At 38.8% G+C, this 23,249-nt stretch overlaps 1 protein-coding gene across 1 annotated transcript in view; it reads right to left on the reverse strand.

Annotated features, from left to right (window-relative positions):
* SYT1 (synaptotagmin 1) overlaps positions 1-23,249 on the reverse strand; it is a 583,887-nt gene that overhangs the window by 458,398 nt on the left and 102,240 nt on the right. Inside the window, exon 2 of the mRNA XM_067559902.1 lies at positions 7,623-7,703. The gene's annotated coding sequence lies outside the window, so the exon portion shown is untranslated. The remainder of the gene's footprint in view (positions 1-7,622; positions 7,704-23,249) is intronic.

The raw sequence follows: 23,249 nt of genomic DNA on the forward strand, positions 1-23,249 counted from the left end.
CTTTTGGTCCAATCCTCCAATTTGTCTAGATCATTCTGTATCCTATCCCTACCCTCCAGCGTATTTACCACTCCCCCTAGTTTAATGTCAATTGTAAAGGATTTTCATCATGCTCCCCTTCTAGGCCAGTCAAAAGAGCCTTTGACTTTTCTACATTATATAAACAAAACATTATTTAGCCAAGGATTAATGTCTCCATTACTGTAGGCAAACCTCACTCCCCCACGGAACATCTACCCCCTACCCCTCCACTTCTCAGGGGAAGGAGGGTGAAAGAGTTAAATGAATTGCAACAAAGTTCCAAAGGAATTCTTACAGCCATAAGAAAAGACAAGTCCTGCAACAAGCACGGAGAGGCAATCCACAAGAATTGCTCTGGATTAAGGCTAAGATTTTGTCATGGTTAATTTTAGTAAAAGTCATGGAAGGATGCGGAGCCCCCACTGCCCGGGGCTGAATTTGCAGAGGTCACATAAAATCACAGAATTCGTGACCTCCATGACCAACTCACAGGATCCATGGAGAAATGTCCCATCTCACCAGAAGGGCTAGTTAGTGCTTCCCACAAAATTCATGAAGCATAGTCAGCTGCATTGTGGTTATTTTCTGCATAAATGCACCCATGCAGGGCCAATAATTATCTTCTAATATATTAAGTTAACTTTTCATTTTTTAAAATAGGAATTAGTCCTTTTCAGTAAAAGAAAATTAAATGGAGCCTAATCATGCAGTCATTGCATGGGGGACCCTGCCTGAATAGGCTGCAGAATCAGATCATATTTAACCTTGTATCACTTGGTCTTAATCTAAATGATCACTCAGCAATGAGAACTGTCACAATACAGAAGTTTTGGAATAGAAAGAGATATAATGGGCATCAGAGAAGTATCTGAAAAATCATGGCCTGTTTAAAAAATTAAACAAAAATAGGAAAAAGAGTGTTTTTTCCAGTAGTAGCACTGGAAGGGACTTCGAGAGGTCATCTAGTCCACTCCCTTGCACTTATGGCAGGATCAAGCATTATATACCGTCCCTGACAGGTGTTAGTCTAACCTGTTTTTTAAAATCTCCAGTGATGGAGATTCCACAACCTCCTTAGGCAATTCATTCCAGTGCTTAACTACCCTGACAGTTAGGAAGTTTTTCCTAATGTCCAACCTAAACCGCCTTTGCTGCAGCTTAAGCCCATTGCTTCTTGATCTATCCTCAGAAGTTAAGGAGAACAATTTTTCTCCCTCCTCCTTGTAACAACCTTTTATGTACTTGAAAACTGTCATCATGTCCCCTCTCAGTATTCCCTTCTCCAGACAAACAAACCCAATTTTTTCAATCTTGCCTCACAGATCATGTTTTCTAGACCTTTAATCATTTTTGTTGCTCTTCACTGGACTTCCTCCATTTGTCCATATATTTCCTGAAATGTGGCACCCAGAACTGGACACAATACTCCAGTTGAGGTCTAATCAATGCAGAATAGAGCAGAAGAATTACTTCTCATGTCTTGCTTACAACACTTCTGCTAGTACATTCCAAAATAATGTTTGCTTTTTTTGCAACCGTGGTACACTGTTGACTCATATTTAGCTTGTTATACACTATGACCCCCAGATCCCTTTCTGCGGTACTCTTTCCTAGCGAGTCATTTCCTATTTTTTGTGTGTTCAACTGATTGTTCTTTCCTAAATGGAGTACTTTACATTCATTCTACTGATTTCAGATCATTTCTCCAGTTTGTCCAGGTCATTTTGAATTTTAATCTTATCCTCCAAATCACTTGCAACCCCTCCCAGAGTGGTATCCACAACTTTATAAGTGTATTCTCTATGCCATTATCTAAATAATTTATGACAGTATCGAACAGAATGAGACCCAAAACTGATACATGCGGGACCCCACTCAGCATGCCCTTGCAATGTAATATGAACGACTGATAACTACTGACTGGGAACATATGATGGCTAGGATGATATCATTCACAGATAATAGCAATAGGTGCATTTGCAATGTTCTATTAGCACACATGCAGCTCTCCTTACAAGGTTTATACCAGGGTGCAAAAAGACAATGCATGCTACAGCAACACACATTCCTGTGACTCATTGTTAAAATGGTCCTTCAAAGCCTCCCTGATTTGTACAGCTCCCCATTGAGCTCTTTTTGGCAGCTCGAAATCAGCAGACAGCCGATCCATTTCTGTGCCCCACCCGGCAGAAATTTCTTCACCTTTGCTTTACAGATATTATGAAGCACACAGCAGGCAGCTATGGCCATGGGGATATTTTGTTCACTGAAGTCCAATCTTGTGTGTAGACAATGGCAGTGGCCTTTCAAACAGCCAAAGGCACATTCAACTGTCATTCTGCACCTGCTAAACCTGTTGTTGAAGCACTTCTTGCTGCTGTTCAGGTGGCTGGTTTATGTCTTCATGGGCGATGAGAGTAGGGGTAGGCTAGGATTCCCAGGATAACTACTGGCATTTCAACATCCTCAGTGGTAATCCTCTATTCTGGAAAGAGGTTCCTGCTTGCTGCTTTTTGAACAGTCCTTTATTCTTAAAGATGTAAGTGTCATGCACCTTCACTGAGCAGCCCACATTGATGTCAGTAAAGCGTCACTGGTAATCCGCCAGTGTTCGTAATACCATAGAAAAGTAGCCTTTTCTGTTGATGTACTCTGTTGCAAGGTGGTCTGGTGCCAAAATAGGGATATGCATGCCATCTATCACCCACCATGGTTCAGGAACCCCATTGCTGCAAAACTATCCACTATTTCCCATACATTGCCCAGATTTACAATCCTTCATGGTGGGACGCAATTAATGGCCCAGCATACCTGTATCACAGAAACCCCCACAGTGGATTTTCCAATTCCAAATTGATTCCTGACTGATCAGTAGCAATCGGGCATTGCAAGCTTCCATACAGCATTCACCACTTGCTTTTCCACCATGAAAGCAACTCTCATTTTGGTGTTTCTGCGCTGGAGGGCTCAGGCGAGCTCTGCACACAGTTCCATGAATGTGACCTTGTGCATCCAAATGTTCTGCAGCCACTGCTCATCATCCCATACCTGCTTGTGATCCCACCATTCACTGCTTGTTTCTTGGGCTCAGCAATGGCAGTCCAGTGTGTTCAGCTGCTCCGTGAATGCCAACAATAATCTTGAATTATTTCTTTCCATGGCACACAGCAAGGCAACCTGCAGGGCACTGTCATATTCCATCTCGCAGCTCTAGAAATACTGCAGGATCAGGTGTGCTGTGTTCATATCGCTCATAACAATACTGCAGAGCATGGCAGGATCCATGCTTCTCATAGAGCTGGCAGATGTCCAAGACTGTGGGGCGTTTGAGAACAGGCACGAAACATAATTGGATGCCCATGGAATGATGGAATGGAGAAAATGGCATAATGGGATGCTGAATCCATGTTCCCAGTCACCCCTGCATGACTCATTTGTCCCCATGAGGCATTTCAAACCCTTCCCAAAACATCCTGTGCTAGAAGGTGGCAAGCTGCAATGTGGGATAACTACCCATGGTATACTGCTCTCTGCATCAATGGAAACACTGCTAGTGAGGATATGCACTACTGACACAAGTAGCATAATGTGGACATGCAAAAGTGGTTTAATTACTGTGGTGGCTGTACGTCAATGTAACTTGAGTCAACTTAATTTTGTAGTGTAGACATGGCCTTAGTAATGCTACAGACAGAGTTAGATACACAAGATGGTGGATCTGCAGTGGAAGTGCCCTGAATGCCTCATAAAGTGAATGATATTGATGGTATTGTTAACTTATTTAGCAGATCATTTAGAATGGTAAATTAATAAGTATTCATCTCTGATTCAAAAAATGTCATTCAATCACTCTGTTACTTAGGATTACAAGCATGCATTTCTGTTAGTAAATTACATAGTTAGTTTCTTGCAGTAATCTTAGTTTATTTGTTTGATTTATTTTGCTTATTTGTTGTGACTTTCAGAAATGTTGGTTTGTGGGCAGCCGGGATAGTGGTGAAGGAGCTGGCAGATGGGGTTAGCTTTTGGTTAACAAGAATGGCAGCATTTCAGAAAAGTTCTGACGGCATGAGTACAAGCCCTGTTTAGCTATGCCATTTTTTGTGTTTCTAAAACACTCCACCTTCTATCCTCTTTTCTTCTCTTAAGTTAAATGCACACCCCCTACTGACAATTTATAGGGGATCCACTCACTGAAAACACTAAGACATCCTTAGCTAGTGGAAATTGGTGTCGCTCCACTGACTTCAGTGGAGTCATGTCGATTTATGCCAGCTAAGCATCTGGCCATGGTGCATTTAGGAAGTGTATTGTTAGAGATAGAAAGTGGAGTCTGTATCAGGAGAGCACTGTGAGACAGATGGAAACAACTGATGAGGGCAAGCCACAGAAATGAGAACCATCCTCTGAAAGACAAATGAATATATGAGAAGCTACGCAACTATACGCCGCTAATGAGAGCAAGTATCTGATAGTAGATCCCCCCCTGTCCAGAGACCTTCAGTTGAATTTAGGTACAAGGGAGTGTGGAGAGGGGAAAAAGAAAGACAGAGGTCAAGGGGATAGTAAATCAAATTAAATCTGCCCAAGGAGCCAGAAAAGTTCCAATGAAGGGAGTTCAGGTGTAGTTACACCAACCAGCATTTGTTTTGCACAGAAGTCAGCTGCACAATAAGCGGAAAAATCTCAATCAGTCTAAGGCTATTCCCCTGTAGACGGTGTCCCCTGTTCAGGGATTCTTCTTTGGGTTAACAGCCAAGTTTTTCTGAGATTTTTTTCTTTGAAAATCAGCCAGGGGGTAATGGCATGATTCAGTGCAGGATGGTATTTTAAATTAGGACAAAATCACCACTGAACTCCTGTTTTCCTTTCACTCCTTTAGTCAGACAGTTTGTTATATAAAATGATGAAGTGCTGAATTACAGATTCCAGTCTTCCCAGATGTTATTGCTCACCCTCATAAATTGTTGATGTGAATGTTATGGCTTCGCCCTGATTTATTAATTTCTGATCACTGCTATACACTACACTGATGATTATATATGCTGTATTGATAATGGAGTGTCATCAGATGTGGAAGGTTTGATTAGTTATTTAATAGCTGACCTTCAAAAATCCTACAACTCTCTCATATCTCACCCTCTCTTTCCGCAAGGCCCTGAAGAGGGCTCTGCTGAATCAATCTTATTCCTAAATAGAAGTCCAAGACTTAAGCAAGGTCTTTTCCAATGTAAGTACTTGCTCTAAGATCCATAGTACACATCACAGACTTCCTTGTCCCTCCATTTTCTCGTCTGTAAATTGGGGATACTAATAACTCACCTTTGTAAAGTGCTTTGAGAACTTAATGTGAAAAGGCGGTGTAAGCGCAAAATATTTGTGGCAATACAACCTTGAGAGAGGAACAAGAATATATATGTAATGAAGAAAGTTGGTAAGTCAGACTGAAAGGTAAGAGAAAGCTTGAGAGTTCCCAATATCCTGAATTTCATGCCTTTGAATCACAAGCCCCCAAAGTCCTTTGTCATGTGCCAAATATACAAGACACATACCAATGTAAAAAGCATAATCATAACACAAAAAGAGCTTGGTACTCTTTTGACTTAATAGCAAACACAAATAAAGAGTAGGATGAAGTAATTAGGGTTACTAGAGAACTCAGAAGACTAGAGAACTTTGCTTACTAAATTCTAAAGCCAAATACTTTGCAATACAAATACTCAGCTGCACAATCTGTAATCTGCAGGGAATTTTAAAAAAGCATTTAAAAATAATACATTCAAAACATTTTATTCTCATTGAAATGCCTTATTTATTTAGCTTATTCTTTGGGCTTTTAATTATAAATATAAAAGTCAGAATAATTACAATCTTTTTAACACCCATCATTATTTATATTTTTTGCCTTTTATTTTTTTGCACTTCTGTTTATGTCCCAACAGAAACATAACTGCTGTACAATTCCTGTGTTTATACTACTATTCAGTCCTGAAAGCTTGCAAAACATATGGCTAAAATGATCTGGAAATTAATATAATTAGGAGAGAGATATTTTCATTTCACTTTCTTTAAAGCAATGGTTTAGCATTTATATGTAATTGTAAACCAGCTATCTCCAGCGATTCTTTCTTTCAGAAGCATTTTGTTTGCAAACTAAGGGTACGTCTTCACTGACATCAGCAAATTCGGTTTATTAGCCTCTACCCTCTTCATATTAAAACTAATTCTCACATATAATCCTTATATGCCTTAATTGCCTTCCTGCTTCTTTATAGATTCAGTTAATGGTGTTGACCCTGACATTAAAGGCCTTTCACTCTGGAATGCTATTCTACCTGAATAATTTGATTTCTGAATCTATGCCCACTTAGAAACTGTGCTCAATTTAGGTCTCTTTCTAGAAGTTCCATTCGTACCATTTCTATGTTTTTAGTCTACACTGTCATTTTGCCAGATTTATATTGACTCATCAGTCAATTTTAAATCAAAGCCCAAAATGTATTTATTCTTTTGATTAACTTAAGGGGGTAAATGTTACCAGCTTTTTCAGCTATCTGGTTAGTTTTCACATTTCAGACAAAGATTCAGGTTTTTTGTTTTTTGTTTTTTTTGGTCAGAACTAGGTCAGACAGCCTTATTTAAAAATTAAGAAAAAGTGCTAAATTGTGTTTAAAATGCAATGCAACTATTTTAAAAATGGGAGTCAGAACAACATAAAGTGGGAGTCAGAACAACATAAAGTGGGAGTCAAAGTATCAAAAAATATATTATGTGGGCCTGGTTTTCAGTTGTATTGAACAGTAATAAGTACAAGTGAAGTCACTGGAGTTGCAGGTGCTCGATAGCTGAGTAATTTGTGAAAAATAGCTCTGCAGTTCTCAGATTTCTTAGCTGAAAGCACTCAAAATGGATCTTTTACAATGGATGCAACAGTGCATAATGATTATTAGATAGGTTCTAAGTGTTTCTACATTGATTTGCATGAAGCCTGGCTCAGTATCTGTCAGCAGTTCCTAGTATGGACTAAAACTGTACAACATCCCTCTCTCATACTGTAATCTCATTAAATATCTTCTCCTACCTTTAAAAAGCTAGTCATATTATAGTACAACATTTGCAGCATTAAAATTTAAGCATTAAGCTTCTGGACGTTTCTGATCTTGCTTCTCTGTCCTCTTCTTTTTGACTCTATCGTGATTTCAGCCTTCTCTTCCGCATTCTCTCTCTCTCTCTCGCTCTCTTTTTTTTAAAGAAATCCTGGGTTTCTATGTTTGAAAGCTGAAAGGTCTGCTTATCACTTAAAAGCAGTGAAATAAGTCTTCAGCTAAGAAGAAAAATTGCTGTATCAATATGGCAATGTGGCTGGGCTTTAGGCAAATGAATATTTACTCACAGAATTCAAATACTTCCTCTCTTTCATAAACAAAATTTGAAAGCCATTTTATCCATGACTATCCAAAAAAGATCAGTTGCCAAATAAACATCTTAACAGATTCTGGTAAGGAGCTGTTCTGAAAATAAGATTCATAGTATGATGCAATATGACATGAATCATATGATATGATTAAAATTATAATAATGGTGAGGACTAATTTGTATACCTGATTTCAGTCATCTGCTCTCTGCTGCTTCCAATGTACGTTCTTGTAACTCCCAGTTTAGCAAGCAAGGTAGCAACCATTCTGAAGATATGAAATGTAAAACAAAGTTGAGAAGTCACAGTGTTGCCAATATTTGGTGTTTTTCTTAAAACTCCATTTCTAGAATCTTATGATTATATGAGAATCTCAGCTTTATTTATATTTATTTATTTATTTATAGTAAGTTTTTAGTACTGATGATTGTGGACAACAGCTTGAAAACATTAAATCTAAAGCCTCAAAAGCCAGAGGGCAAATAAAAAGATCCCAAAATGTATCTTATTTTTAAGCCAGTCTTATGATTTTTTGGATCTAACTTACGATTTTTGAATGCTTTTTTTTGAATGATTTTTGAATGATTGAATGATTGAATGATTTTGAATGATTTTTGAATGATTGTGGACAACAGCTTGAAAACATTAAATCTAAAGCCTCAAAAGCCAGAGGGCAAATAAAAAGATCCCAAAATGTATCTTATTTTTAAGCCAGTCTTATGATTTTTTGGGTCTAACTTACGATTTTTGAATGCTTGCAGTTGCTAGTACTGAAGACATCCAAGGCACCACAACACACAGACAATATCCACCAATAAGTCAAGTCCATTTCACAATAAACAGCAATTTTTCCCCACCTACTATCTTTAAAAACTGAAACTCCACCTACAAGGAGTCATTCCTTCAGTCTAAACATGGGGTTTTCCCACAGAGAATAATCCCTCCTACCCAGTTTGAGACAAGGGACCCCACAAAATGCAAATGCTTAGATCCACTGCTAAAGATACATTTTCCTTTATTCAGAACACCTATATTTTCTTCTGCCATTTTAAGATACTAAAGCTGCGCCATGTAAAAGCTCCCAATTTCAGACAGCAAATTCCCGTACAATGAGGAACTTCATCCCAATTTGACATGAGCACCTCAAATCTCCCCCAATTAAAGACACCAAGCCCTCATCCCCCCCAAAAAAAGCAGCTCCCTTCCCTTTGAAACACAAAGGTCTCTCATCTCCTATGAAGAGCAGCTATAGCTTGTCATGTTCTGTTGTACCCAGTCGGTTGCAGGACTTCTACTAGTAGGACAAGCTTCTCTACCAGATATGGACAGGCTACAGAGCTTTTTTCTGGAGAGTGATACACCAGATTAATTAACTATAGGATCCATTAATGTTCTGCCAGGTATGGCTGAAATTAACTTGTTAAGGGATGTAATTTACTGTGCCACCTGCTGGTGGAACAGTATAATACAGTTTAGCATTCCATCACATCTCCCCATTTTAATTTTATATTCCTACTGTTTACAAAATGTACACTATCATGCTATGTTGAAAGTTCAGTATGGATTGCTCTAAGTTTCTCTGAATCATATTAGTTTTGTAATTAGGAAATAGGTTCTTTTCCAGAGTTGGAACAGTACTTCTGAATTGTCTTCCCACCAGGAGTTATGCTGGACTATATCCAGTAGCTGCTATTGGTGTTGATCTGTAACTCAGAAGAGCAAGGAATGAATCTTCTTGCTGTAGGATTTTCTTGGCTGACTGTACTGTTCTCTCAGCCTTTCCATTCACTTGTGGATAATGTGGGCTGTCAGTAATATGATCAAAATTATATTTAATTGAGAATTATTTAAATTCTTCTGCAGTGAATTGTGGTTAGTTGTCCTTCATTATTTGTTCTGAAATACCAAAGTAAGCAAAATGCACTTCAGTTTCTTCACAACACAATGACATGTTATGTCTTTCAAGTACATTATTTCTATATACTTAGAAAAAAACAGTCCACTACAACAACCAAGTAATGATGTCCTCTGAATCGGTATAAATCTTTAGCTAGCCTCTTCTAAGGTCTGTCTTGAGAAGTTTGTCAGCATTGTTTCTTGAAGTAATTTGTTCTGGATCTGCTTTCAAAAGTTCATTACCACCAAATATTCCATTGAATTTTTCCACCTTTCTCACTAGTCCTATTATGACTGTCATGCTTCAGCTGAGAAGGTTGTTGGTCTTTAATTCTTTGACCATGTGCACTCTGAATACACAGAAGTTGTAAGTTGTTTCTGTGGTGACCTGGCCCATAAAGTTCAGAATACCTCTGGTGCTAGTCAAATCTATGTCAGATAATTTCAGCTCTGTAGGTGTTGAAGGTGATTGTGAGTCCCTTCTGAGATGATGGTCACAACTACTCCTGAGTCAATTTTAAAGTAAATAGTTTTGCCACAAATATTCAGTTTCACTCTGAAGGTAGATTCTCATCAAACATGATAGATTCTAAAAGAAATGGCTTTTGATTGTCTGTAATATCAATCATCTACCTGACTGTCTTGGTATGGAAAACAGCAAAATGTCCATATTTTATGCATTTATTACACCTTGCGCATTTGACTGAACACACACACTATCTCTTGTGCAATGTAGTTTTCCACATCTTGTACTTTTAGGCTGAAAGATTTTCGACTGGTATTTGTCCCTCTTAGTTTGGGCATTCTCTCTCCTTGCCTCAGGGATTTTATGATAAATTACTTTTAGCATTCATGCTGTTTACAGCTTCTAAGCTATTTTCCCATTTTTCAGGTCTTTCCAAATTGTTCCTGTCTGTTTTTTTGCTGTTTTGACTAGTTCAGATTGTTTTGCTATCTGTAGAGCTGTGTCTAGGGTTAAGTCTGTCTTCATCTGTAGCTGCTGTGCAAAAGTTTTTGTCCATTAATCCAATAACCAGCCTGCCTCTGGTTTTTTTCATGTTTTGCCATCCCAAAATTATAATTTTCAGCTCATACATGCAGATCTTTTATAAAACAATCAGCATTTTCCCCTAGCCTTGAATTCTCTGGAGAAAACATGCTCTTTTATTAACCATATTTCTTTGATGTATAAAGGAAGCATTAAACATAGTCAGAACCTTTTCGGTCACCTTTGTGACCATCCTCAGTAAAGTAAAATGATTTAAAGATATGCTTTGCCTGCTTCCCCATAGCATAAATTAAAGAGCATATCTGAATGTCTCAGCTTTCTTGTGGAATTTCGTAGCAATGCAAAATCTTGCAAAACACTGCTTCCAGTGTGTCCATTCTGAAGGTCTATCAAAGATGAAGTTGTCTGGGACATGAAGAGTGTTGATGGAATCCTGCAACCTCTCTTGCCTTTGTTCTGTCTAAGTTTGCAACCTTTGTTGCTGTTCTCCTCAGGTACTAGTTTACGTCTGACATGTCATGTACACCCTGTACACTGAAGGTTGCAGGACTGCTACTAGTAAGATTGTCTCCAGAAGAAAGCTCTGTAGCCAGTCCATACCTAGTATAGAAGACTGATTCACCATAAGATCCTTTAATGTAGTGGCAGGTATGGCTGAGGTTAGCTTAAGTGAAGGTATGTTACTCCCAGCAAAACCTAGCTGCTGAACAGTATAATACACTTTAGCATTCTATTACACACACTTCCCACTAAAATGTCCTTATGGGCCTCCAACATTTGCCACGCAATCATACTCCCATTGTACTATGCTGCTAACCTAATACAGCACTAGAGACTTTCCTCCTTATTTTTCTTTATTGTAGAATAGACCATTCACCTGCAACAGTGAGAATTAGCTTCTTTTTAGGTTGAATAGTTTGCATTAAAAATAATTGAGTTTAAAAGGTCTTGCCTCCATTCTTGGTTACGGCACTGAAAATACAATAAAGATAGGGAAATACTATGGATGCTATTTCATTTCTGTTGTAAATACCCAACTGATTTCTTGAAAGACAGCAGAATAACAAAGTAGAAAGAAGTCCTTGGTGTCACAATTTATAAGTAATTGAGAGTACAACAACTTTGTCTATTGCACAGAAGATTTAATAACCACTAAAGAAAGTCTCATATCAAAGGAAATCATATTGTCACTTGTTTATTTTATAAGATTAGATCTGAAAGATATACTAGCTGCAAGATATTTTCTTAACACCTCTCCTCAATACAAGGAAGATTTATTACTCCTTTCCATGAATGAGATGACCTACATCAACACAGTGAAAAAACAGACTTAATGCTCTATGACTTAAGATAAGGTACCATCTCTGCTGTAAAGTTTAACATTATGCCTCATTGTAAAGATGCTCTTTCCATTTCAGGACCTTTTCTGGTTTCCCTACTTTATTTACTATACCTTGTACTCATAGGTTCATCATCTCTTACCTTTTAAAGCTTTCTTCATTGTGAACCCCCAGGACTTTCCAGACGCCAAGATTTTTTTCACTACCTTCCACTAGGCTGCCCCTAAGTACTCAGCAGCACTAACTCCAATGTTCCTGAGGTTGGCCTTGTTTTTCCCTCCAACTGCACCCACTCCCTCCACCTCATAATGCTGTTCTATTCTTCCACTACTGTTGGATTACCTAGATAAGTAAAGTGAATAACCACTTAATCCAAGCCCAGTCTGTCTTAAAGAGACAACCTGAGAAATGGAAAATTAAAAATTCCAAATGTGTGGTAAAATGCTGAAACCTGAATATGCCCCCTGTTCTCCCTGAATTTAAAAACTTCATTTTTGTCCATCCTATATAAAGAAGCATGGGCGAACTAAAGTGAGCCTGCTAAGTAGCCAAATTGTTTCTATTCATAGATTCCAAGGCCAGAAGGGACTACTATGATCATCCAGTCTGACATCCCATAAAATATCGGCCATAGAACTTTCCCAAAATAATTCCTAGAACATATCTTTAAGAAAAACATCCAATCTTGATTTAAAAATTGTGAAAGAAGGAGAATCAACCACAACCCTTGGTAAATTATTTCAATGGTTGATTACTCTCATTGTCAAAAAAGTTTGACTTCTTTTCAGTCTGAATTTGTCTAGCTTCAACTTTGAGCCATTGGATTGTGATATACCTTTGTCTGCTAGATTGAAGAGCCCATTATTAAATATTTATTCACCTTTTGGACATAGTATTATATTGGGAGCTGAATATTCACCATGATCCCCAAAATCTTTTTTCTGAGTCACTGCTCCCCAGGATGCAGACCTCATCTTGTTAGTATGGCCTACATTGTTTGTCAATGTACACATCTAGGAACAGTTAGCCATATTAAAACACATATTGTTTACTTATGCCCAGGTTACCAAGAAATCCAGATTGCTCTGTATCAATAATTTGTCCTCATAATTATTTACCACTCCCACTTACCAACTTGTGTCATCTGCTAACTTTATCAGTGATAATTTTATGTTTTCTTCTAGGTCATTGATAAAAATGTTAAATAGCATGGGGCCAAGAACCGATTCCTACAGGACCTCACTAGAAACACACCTGCTTGATGACAATTCCCTGTTTACAATTATAGTTTTTAATCCGTGTAATGTGTCCCATGTTAATTTTATATTCTAGTTGTATGTTGCCAAGTCAAGCACCACGTAGAAGTGAAGTATATGATCTCAACACTTATTTTATCAAACTAACTTCTAATCTCATCAAAACAGATATCAAGTCAGTTTGTTATCATCTATTTTCCATAAAGCCAGTGTCGATGGACATAAAAACATTACCCTCTTTTAATTTTTTATTAATCGAATCCTGTATCCACTCCATTACGTTGCTCAAGATCAAAGTCTGGCTGACAGGTCTGTAATTTCCCAGGTTATCCCATTTATTCATTTTAAAACTTGGCACAGTTGGTACAACTATCTCCCACAGATTTGCTATAAAGCCCTATTTCTAATTTTCTCTTCCCAAAAAGCATGCTAATCCTGATTTCTGAGGAATTTACAGTGTATTTGAGCCTACTCAGCACTGCAGGAGCTCACCTCTTTTTATAACAAAGTTTGCTTTCATGTTTGTTTGCATCTTGCTACATTGTGGGAACTTTTGAGATCCAGGATTATAATAGAATCATCTTCTCTTCCTGAAAGAGCCTCCAGGCATGTTCTTTTGACAACTGCTTCTCTGCACAACATTAGTGAATGCAGACAGAGTGAAGTTCACCACTATGAGAAAAATATCCCTCCAGTCCACTTTTCAAACAGTTTATTTTAGGCATGTTTCTTAATATTTATATATTAAAAGATGGGATTTGTTTTTTAATACAGAACCTTATTTTCTTGCTGCAAACAATATATGCTTCCCCGTCATTTCCACTGAATATGTGTGATCATGCTGCTTGTTTAGTTACTGTGTGTAGTTTCTAAAGCACACTCACGGTTCAAACAACAAATGCCATTTATTTACTTGGAAACATCATAAATCTGGCAGGTCAGGAACCTATCACGATGTTCACAAACTGCCGATTTGATGTGTGCAATGAATGAGATTTTCAGCAATCTGGTTGGCATGTAGAAAAATCAGGTGATTTCAGTTCAAACAATTTTTGATGTTCTGTGAGATGGGAATGGGTGGATCCACTGCTGGAGTCTCCTTGTGGTCAGGCCTGGCATAACTGTTTTCTCCTTGCTGGGTGTCTCCTGCAAACAGCCACTTCACCTCTGCAGTAACCTGCCAATTCCTGTGATTTGGCACTCCAGGTAGGTCACTTTAAAGTGTCTCCCCTTCAATAGTAGCCCATGAATAAAAATGCAGGTGAAATTAACACAAATAAACTGAGCTAATAATGAACAGAGGGGATTGACTCCCTCTCAGGGAGCATCAGGATCTGGCCCTCCCTTCCCTCAGGAAAGGGCCTTCAGGCAGTGGTTGCCTGGGAAGCTCTTGCATTCAGTCAGCCCTTTCCAAGTGAGCTATTCTGCTCCCCTTTTAAACTCCTTCTCCAGCCTGTGCATGCTTTGCAGGTCTGGTGGGGCGAAGCTGTCTGAGCCCAGAGCAGCTCCTTAACCCCTTGTTGTCTTGTGTTGGGTTTGTATACCTCATCATAGGGATGAGAAGAGGATTGGTTAGTTAGTTGGATTCATGGAACTCAAAACCTCAAGGGCTAATTCATACCAGATCCGCAAGTTCTGTCTGTTCACCAAGTTAAAATCATTACACAATGAAACAAGCACATTTTGATATTGAAACAAACTCCCTAGTGATTACAATCACTTGAGTGAGAGGGAAACCTTTCACCAAATTCCCAGAAGTTATAGGTTTGAACAAATCTTGGCAGGTGTTTTCAGAGCACCCAAAACTAGAAGAGTTCTTTAAGGTTATGCCCAAATCTATGAGAGAACAAAATTATTCAACATGCCAGGTCATTGGTTATCCTTGTGACAGGGTGTATAAACTCCACACTGGGATAGAAGGGGTTAAACAGCAACTATACACCCAGATGACCCTAGCTAGCCACAACTGCGGAGCATGTTCCAAATGGAGATGGAGCTTATAAGGGAGCCAGACAGCTCAGAATGGGGCTGACAATGTAGGAAGAAGGACCTACCCTGCCCTGCCTTGCCCTGCCCTGCCCTGCCCTGCAGTCTCCTGAGAATGGATGCTACAGAAGCCACTCTGGGCCCCAGACAAATGGAAGGTGCAGTTAGTACCTTTTCTTCAGTAACTTTTACTGTAGACTGCAAAGCTTAAACCATCCAGTGGGGGGTAGGAAGTGGCCCAGGGAGGCAGCCTTAGTGCACTTTTGGGTGTCTAGCCTTTGGTAACCTTCACAGGGCCCTGAGCTGGACCCTGTTGGAGTAGAATGGCCTGGTCTTCCCTATCACACCCCCTCGCGCACACACACACTAAAAAGGAACTGAGTCCCTAACCACTAGGCAACACTTCCAACAAGCACCAACCATCACAATCCTGATCCACTTGGTTTCTGAAAATCTGGGGTTCAACATTGAAAGATACAGTCTGAAGTATTAAGTTCTTAAATATGATAAGTACTGTCATTTGGCACCAATATAACAGCAAAAAGAAGAAAAAGAATCAAAATAAAAGCAGAAGTAAAAACATGTGTTGCAATTGCTGCTGAGAGAACGTGGCTGCAGCTCTTAATTTATGAGAATGAGCACAGTGTCTGCAATGGATGAGATTTTCAGCAATCTGGTTGGCATGTAGAAAATCAATTATGAGAGTTTAAATCATAGCTTGTGTTTACAGAATTCACAGCACATACTCCAATACTGATCCACGGAGTGTCTACTAAATAAGTATTTTCCATCTTCATCTCAATTCAGTTTGTCAAGAAGCTAGTGTAAAGAGTTGTTCTGCAGATAGATCAGCAGCATTCCTTCTGCCCAGTTTTGGAGTGCTTCTTTGTCTGAAGCAACAGACTTTAATTATTATTAATTATACTATGGTAGCATCCGAAAGCCCCATTTGGGATTGAGGCCCCCCTGCCATTGTGCTGTAAAAACACAGAAGGCAGACAATCCTTTGCCTTGATGGATGTACAATGTAAAGATGAAGGGAAATTGATGAGGATAAGCAAATAAATCTAGTGAAGAATCGGTATAGCTTTCTTAGTTACATGTATTTTTTTTTAAATTGGAGGATGGATCTGACTGAATGTCAGAGAGAAATAGAAATGGGTGCTGACAGTGCATAAAGAGAAAGGGATCTTGTCCCAGAGAAAATGGATCCTGAGTATTTAAGCGAAATTTCTTTAGGGCTGACTTCAGTAGGTAATCCAAAGCATCATGCACATCAGCTGTAGAAACTCTCTGTGGTAGCCCCAATGTTTAGAAATAACCAGAAGTTTCAAAATCTGTTTAGTTTCTCTCCACCACCAATATTTTAAGAAGTTCAGTAAGCCACAGAATTGAAACATCAGATTATTTTTTAAATCAACAGCCATTTAATTATGTACATATTTGATTTTTCTCTTCATAAAACAGTACATGTTCATATCCTATTTCTTGCTAAATGTCACCAAACAAAATTAATGTATATCTAGTTTATTCCTCAGAGACTCAGACTCAATGACTGCAAAGACTATTACAACAAGAATTCAAAGTACTCTGAGTCTGATTTTAATTTTACAATATTCTGGTTAATAATGTCTATTAAAACATCCATTAAAAGACCATCATGCTAATTTAACTGGGAGAACCTAATAGAATGCTGTTGGAATGCATCCATTAATTTAATGTTAGAGACATCTAACTGATGTTGTTATTACAAAGAGTAATGTGGCATTAATTAAAAGCAGGCTAGGACTTCATTGATAAGAAAAAACAGCCTTATGTAAAAAACATTAAAGTCTCAGTGGCAGAACATAAAATACTTTTCTTACTCTGTTTCAATGGGATCCATGTTTTACTACGATTTTTCTTTTGCTGTAAAATCTTGAATTGTACCACATTTTCATATGAAACTCAGATGAAATGGATATAAAAATCAGGTTTTCAAAGGACTGGAGTGTTTCCTATCTCTCTCTCTTTCTCTTTTTATGTGATAAATATAAAACTTGTAAGAAACTTCACAGATCTGTATGTCTGGATCCCCTTTGTTGCTGCTTTTTATGGATAAAATTATCTAAATCAGATATCTTCTGAAACTTTTGTTTTTCCAATTTACAGTAATTTATAACAACCCAATCTATCAAAAGGCAAGAAAAGCATGGTATTCTGTGCTGTTCATTGTTTGACTGATTTGAGAAAGACACATAAATATAGCTTGTCACACATTGTAGCAATCAAATTGAAATGATGAGAAGTGCCACCTAAAACGATACCTATGGTTCATTAAAAACACCGTCACACTCCTCAGCTTACAAGAAATTTTCAGGCCAATTTTATCAAAAGTATTTTCCTCCACAAGTAGTACAAGCCAAAATATTTCCTTACTAGTTTAGATGCCAGGGTCTGATTACCTGCCATCTAAATAGGTGTGATTTCATCTTTAACTTAAAAATAATCACTATTCACAGTCACCATGGAACTGGAAAAACAGAGCAGAAAAAAAATGCATGTGAATGCAATTATCATGAAGGTAATGTTCTTAGTCATTTCTCTGATAGGAAACAAGATTTACATCACTTTGTAGGCTCATATTTTCTGACATTTGTCCTATTGTATTATGATCAAAGAACTAAAGTAGTGAATGAGATATACCACAGACGGGATCAAATTAAATGATTATGTAAACTTCCAAGAAAGACAACTTCCATTATACATCCTGGCTGCTAGAAATCTTTTAGAAATTGCATATTTCTAAATATAACAGGTTCTCATCTAGAGATCCCTTGGAGATTTTAGCTTGTTTTATTAAATACATAGCGCCTTATGTCTGCAGTTGCTACTCCTTTAATTGAACTGACTGGTGAACTAGCTAGTAGCTTCAGCTTGTAACATGTCCAATACCAGCCAACAAAACAGACACAGATTATTTACTAACAAGTTGATTCTCAAGCTCATGCTAGCTACATTGAAATGACCTAGGAGTGATGATGCCATGTGACAAAACTTGAATATAAGAACATCATTGAGGTGAAATTAACATCTGGCATTCTATTTCGCCATGAGATTAAAAGGCAATATATGTAGAACAAATATTATTTGATACACCTTATAGTCTGTGTGTGGATTTTACTGCAGCAAGAGCTCGATTACTTACACACTGAATGGACTTGAAAACAGGCAGGATAATTTTTATAACAGTGTAAAATAAGAGCAATCAAATATTTTTCTTATGCCTAAACTGATTACCTACAGGGTTCAGGAAGAAATCCCAGCATTGCACAAGGGACAAAGTCACATTATGCTGGTTATTTTGTGTGTGTGAGGCGTGCGCACACATACACACACATTTGCCTTCCAGTGATTCAACACTGACTACTAAAGAAAGGGTGGCAAACTAGATGGACCAAGTTTGGTTCCTTATCCAAACAATTGGTTGAGTCCATTCCTTTGCAATGATATATTTTATCAAGTGAGACATTGGGGCATATATCAGTCACTACACAAAATAGCCCTACTAACGAAAAGCAGAAACAGATATTTTACTCTCTTCTTCTACTATAGCTCATCCTTTTAAGTACTATTAGGCAGCTTTAAAAGTGGAGATGGCTTGGTAGTGAGCAACAAAAGTAATATTGACACCCAAATCAACAAACCTTTTTTCTCAAACTGAAACTGAAGTTTATTTGATATTTTCTTTAACTAGCTATTTTTCATTGCCCGCTAGCCCATCATATTTTACAGAATCACAACCTCTGTAATCATCTAACATATAAAATCACTCCGAATGTGTGTATATTTTTGTAACATTGGACCTATCTTTCTAAAGAACCATTTTAACTATTAATTTATTGTGTTTCCCCTATGCTTATCTTCATTTGAGAAATGTATATGGTTTTTAATTTCTCCCTGTGCACCACAGGCCAAATGCTAAATGCCTACACCTTTACAACTGATCTAGAAAGCAATTATATGAAACTGAAGAAATTTGGATCCTGTTTCTAGATACATTTGGATAAAAATGTTGAGATGTTATACCTATTCTAATGTGTTATGTTTATATAAAATATTGGCTGTTTTTTTATTGGCTGGTCTTGCAGCTTTGAGAGGTTGTAAAATTGCATAATTCTATTGGTGATCCCATGAAGCATGTAGTATTTGGAAACAGATACAAGCTGTAAGTCATTTACCTTTTTGTACTTTTCAGTGTCTACTTCTTTATGAAAATCAATTAAAATTAAATCACAAAAAACAACTATGCAGAGTGAGTGCAAAGTTAATGTAAAATGCTACCATGCTGGTCTTGTAGTGTTTTTACTACCACTTTGCATAGGTGTATCTACTTGTGTAGCAAATTACTCCCACTGTCTCAAGACTCAAGTGAATCACCTGTTGTGTAATGCTTCATGGCAGGAGACCTGAAGACTTTTCCAAACTTGGATTTCCTACATACAGCAGAATGTTGCTAATCCACCAACCCATCTTTAACCTTTCATTTTAATTTGCATTTCACAAGACACAAGCTAATTTGGCATGGATTATTTCCAGTTTGGATGCATTAAGTAGTTTACATGTTCTTTGAACAGTCTGCCCACAGTCTCCAACTGCTCGGGAATCTGAAATATACTTTTTGTAAATCTGACTGGATCCAAGTGCAAGCTTTATAGTGCTAGTAGAGTCCAAACCATATGTACTGAGACACAAAGCCTGTACCAAATCTGATTTGACAGCAACAAAGATTGGTTTAGATACTGTAACAAGGCAATAAGGGTATTGACACAGCATCTGCCAAAGGGTATTTAATCTCTAAACTGGTGTGAAATTTTCCCTCAGACTAGAGGTATACAAAATATACAAAATCTTGCTTTCTCTGAAATTATAGAGCTTTATATATTAAAACATTTTATTAAAGAAATGTCCATATTATACATTTCCAAAGTAGTAGGCAGTTCAAATGATAAGCAGCTATTTAATCTACACAACTGAGATAACATTTTTAATGGTTTCAAGCTATATTCACAGCAACCTAGAATATAAGCCAATCATTTTGATCTCAGTTGTGAGCCCAGTAGTGGGAGTAAAGGGAGGAAAGTATCTTCATTACTTGCTTATGGAGGCTGTAGGCCATGGGTTTGGTTCTGTCCTGCATCACTAACCACATTTTGCAGCCTGTATGCTGGCAGCCTTTTAACTACTGACCACTTACATGCTCACAAACTAGCTGCCTAAATCAAAAAGCATTTAGGAAATGCAGCCTTGATTCTGAAGATCCCCCTGAGTAATATGATAGCCAAATAGTTTTAGCCTGAGAAAGAATGTTCTGTTCTGTTCTTATGATAGTAGTTTAGTTTTGATAGTATGAATAATGTAAATAATAATAAATAATTAAAGATTGATGTGGATGAGTTGAAGAACACTGGAAAAGTACGTGGCATACCTGTAAGGAACAGCCATGAGATGTCATCAGCTACTATGTACCAGCCACAGAGGTTGTGTACAAATGGACTATAAAAATAGTGCACTTGGGCTGTCAGGTGTGCGTTCTGTCACCTGAATCCAGCAAGAATTCTGCCAGACTGGCCATCTGACAGCCTAGTGGGTGAGAACTTATCTCTATGGGTTTTGTAAGTATAGCATTGTAATAGTATTGTATTAGCTATCGTGACTTGTTCTCATTAAATTGCATTACCAATCTGCAAATTGGGTGTTACTGTGTCTCACTGGTAAATTGCCACTGATTGCTGATACCAGCCCTGTGCAACATAGGTTTCCTGCATCATCAAAGCCCATTGGGGGATGAAAATACAGCCTGTAATGGACCGATGCTTCCCATCTCATACAGGGAGATGTGGAGTGGGTAGAGCTTTGGTTCTAGCCACCATCCATCAACCAGTGCACCTGAGCCAGTGTAAATGGAGATGTGTGCTGCATCAGCAAACGGGCTAATGCAGATCACTTGACTCAACTTGGAGCAAGTAACTAGAGTTGTAAGTCGGGTGTTGTCCCTCACTCATGTCCCGTCCACACACAAAACCCCTTAACTTGAAGGTGCAGGTGCTTTTAACTCAAGCTGTCTAGCCCATCAGGAGTATAGGCCACCTATCAAAGTCAGGACTCATTTGAGAGGGGATCATGCACGTTAACTCTGCAGCAAAGAAATAGCCTAAAGGTATATTGTCACTGCAGCGTTAAGTCAGGTGATCAGCACTGACATGTGAGTGGCCAAACTGCAAAATCTTATCCAGGTGTGTCTATTCAACTGTGTCCACACTGGTGCCATAACTCACTGGTGTGAGGTGCTAGGATTTCTGGGGTCACATCTCATGGTTCTTATCACCGCAGTAAGCTATATCGCTCTATTATTTTTCCCCAATGAATTGTGGAAGAACTTCTCTGTCCTGGGCAAACGGGAAATTATGGAAGATTATCAATACTTGAGTCGTTTAGCTTATGTAAATAGGGCAGGTTACCCACCCAAGTGTAAGCAACATTCAGGTTTTATCCTGTATCTCAAGCCTTCTAGCTGGGGTGTAAAGCACCATCACACTCAGGTGAGAGGATTGTGTATGTGGATGGGCACCAGGTTAGGGGCAACACGTGAGTAAAAGCTTTTGTTAATAACTCTGCAGTGAAGACAAGCCCCAAGAGTTAGTCTTGTCCCTATCCTACTCCTGGGACACTGCAGCTACATGCTGTGCCTCTCTCAGGAGAGATTCTAAGGGGACAATAAAGTCCTTAGAAAGCAGCCTCTTCCCTCCAGGTTTTTATTTCCACCTCTTGCACAGATTCTCTTATTTATAGCTTTTTAAAAAACAAAAACAAAAAAAAAAACAGCTGCCTGTTTCCCTTGCTCTTCCTGATTATATAGTCATACACAACACAAAGTGCAGAATAAATGATTACCTTATGAACGCAGCGCCCCAGAAAGTAGGGCTGCTACTTGCATAGAACATTTATTCATTGAGGGCCTGCAAGGCCACTGTGTGAGCAGTAATCTGACTGTGTCAGTGTATAAGTGAGGGCAGCCATGCCATGGAGCCTTACAGCGGCCTTCCTAGGGAGCAGTACGTTTACAGCAAGCCTCAGCAAAGCAGCAGAGCTTAGAGCTCATGGCCTTGAGTCACTTTAACAGCCTGTGGGGGTTTTAAACAGTTCACATTATTTATGCAGTGTGGTAGTCACTGGATAACAAGGCTGAGTTTGGAAATGGCAAAATATGAATTCCCACAGTTTTGCATTTATGATAAGGAACTGGCTGCAGCTTTACATACAACTACTGGCAAACTCATCATTCTCATTTTCAAGGTTCTGAATGGTGTTGCCCCTGCATACATCTTCTCTCTCCTCCTATTACATTTCTTCTTAGTGCACGATATTCAGCCAGATTTTCCTACCCCTTGAACTCCTACACCTCTCCTCTCCCATTCACAGTCTGTTCCTTTATTCATCTCACTCCCTACACCTGGAACAGAGTTCCTCTTCCAGTTCACCAAGCAACTTCATGCCTACAGCTCATGTGGTGAACCTGTTAAGCAGGAGACTGTGATTCTCATCAACCCCCTTCCCACTACACATCCCCTGGCCTGCCTCCTGGCCAGGTAGAAGGAAAGACTCTGACCCAGGAAATGACCAGGCAATTTTGGAGAAACAGCAGCTGTTTGGCAGCCAGAAGCAACAGAGAAGCCAGATATAGAAAGAGAACCCCATAGAACTAGACACACAGCAGGCTGTGCAAAAGCTGAGGAACAATGTGTGGCGGTCAGACATCACATGTGGGTGCAAGTTTATGGGAGAAAGCAACTGAGCCTGGGGAAGGAGCCAGCGCAGAGAAGCCCCACTGATTCACATCACTAAGTAAACCTCACCTGGAAACCTGCACCATCCTTGTTGGTTTGAAGAGAAGTCTGCATCGGGGAGGACAACCCAAAGTGCCCTAACTCTTGATGGGAGAGCCCCATCTCCCAAGCAGGGGATCAAATAAGAACCACTATTGTCTCACTGTGTTATAACTGTTGAAGCCACTGGACTTAGAGTATCTACATCCTTTCTCACCTTTCCCGGCATCCTAGTAAAATATCTCTTCATGAGTCTGAGTGGTTATTGGGACCCACCAAGACTAGTGCTTATAAGTCCTAACAGCTGAAGAGCCTGCAATGCTTGCCTCTGAGTCATGGTACGCCTGGCACACTACTAACACCCCAGAGGTTTGGTGTATCCCAGAATTGAGCAGCTACAATAATTGCTCTCACTTCTGTGACTAGTTTTCCACCTGTTACCCTGAACCAAAGCTCTCACAT

This window comes from Emydura macquarii, unplaced genomic scaffold, assembly GCF_026122565.2.
Source record: "Emydura macquarii macquarii isolate MOO-44397 ecotype Brisbane River unplaced genomic scaffold, CSIRO-AGI_Emac_v2 contig_2205, whole genome shotgun sequence".
Lineage (NCBI taxonomy): Eukaryota > Metazoa > Chordata > Testudines > Chelidae > Emydura > Emydura macquarii.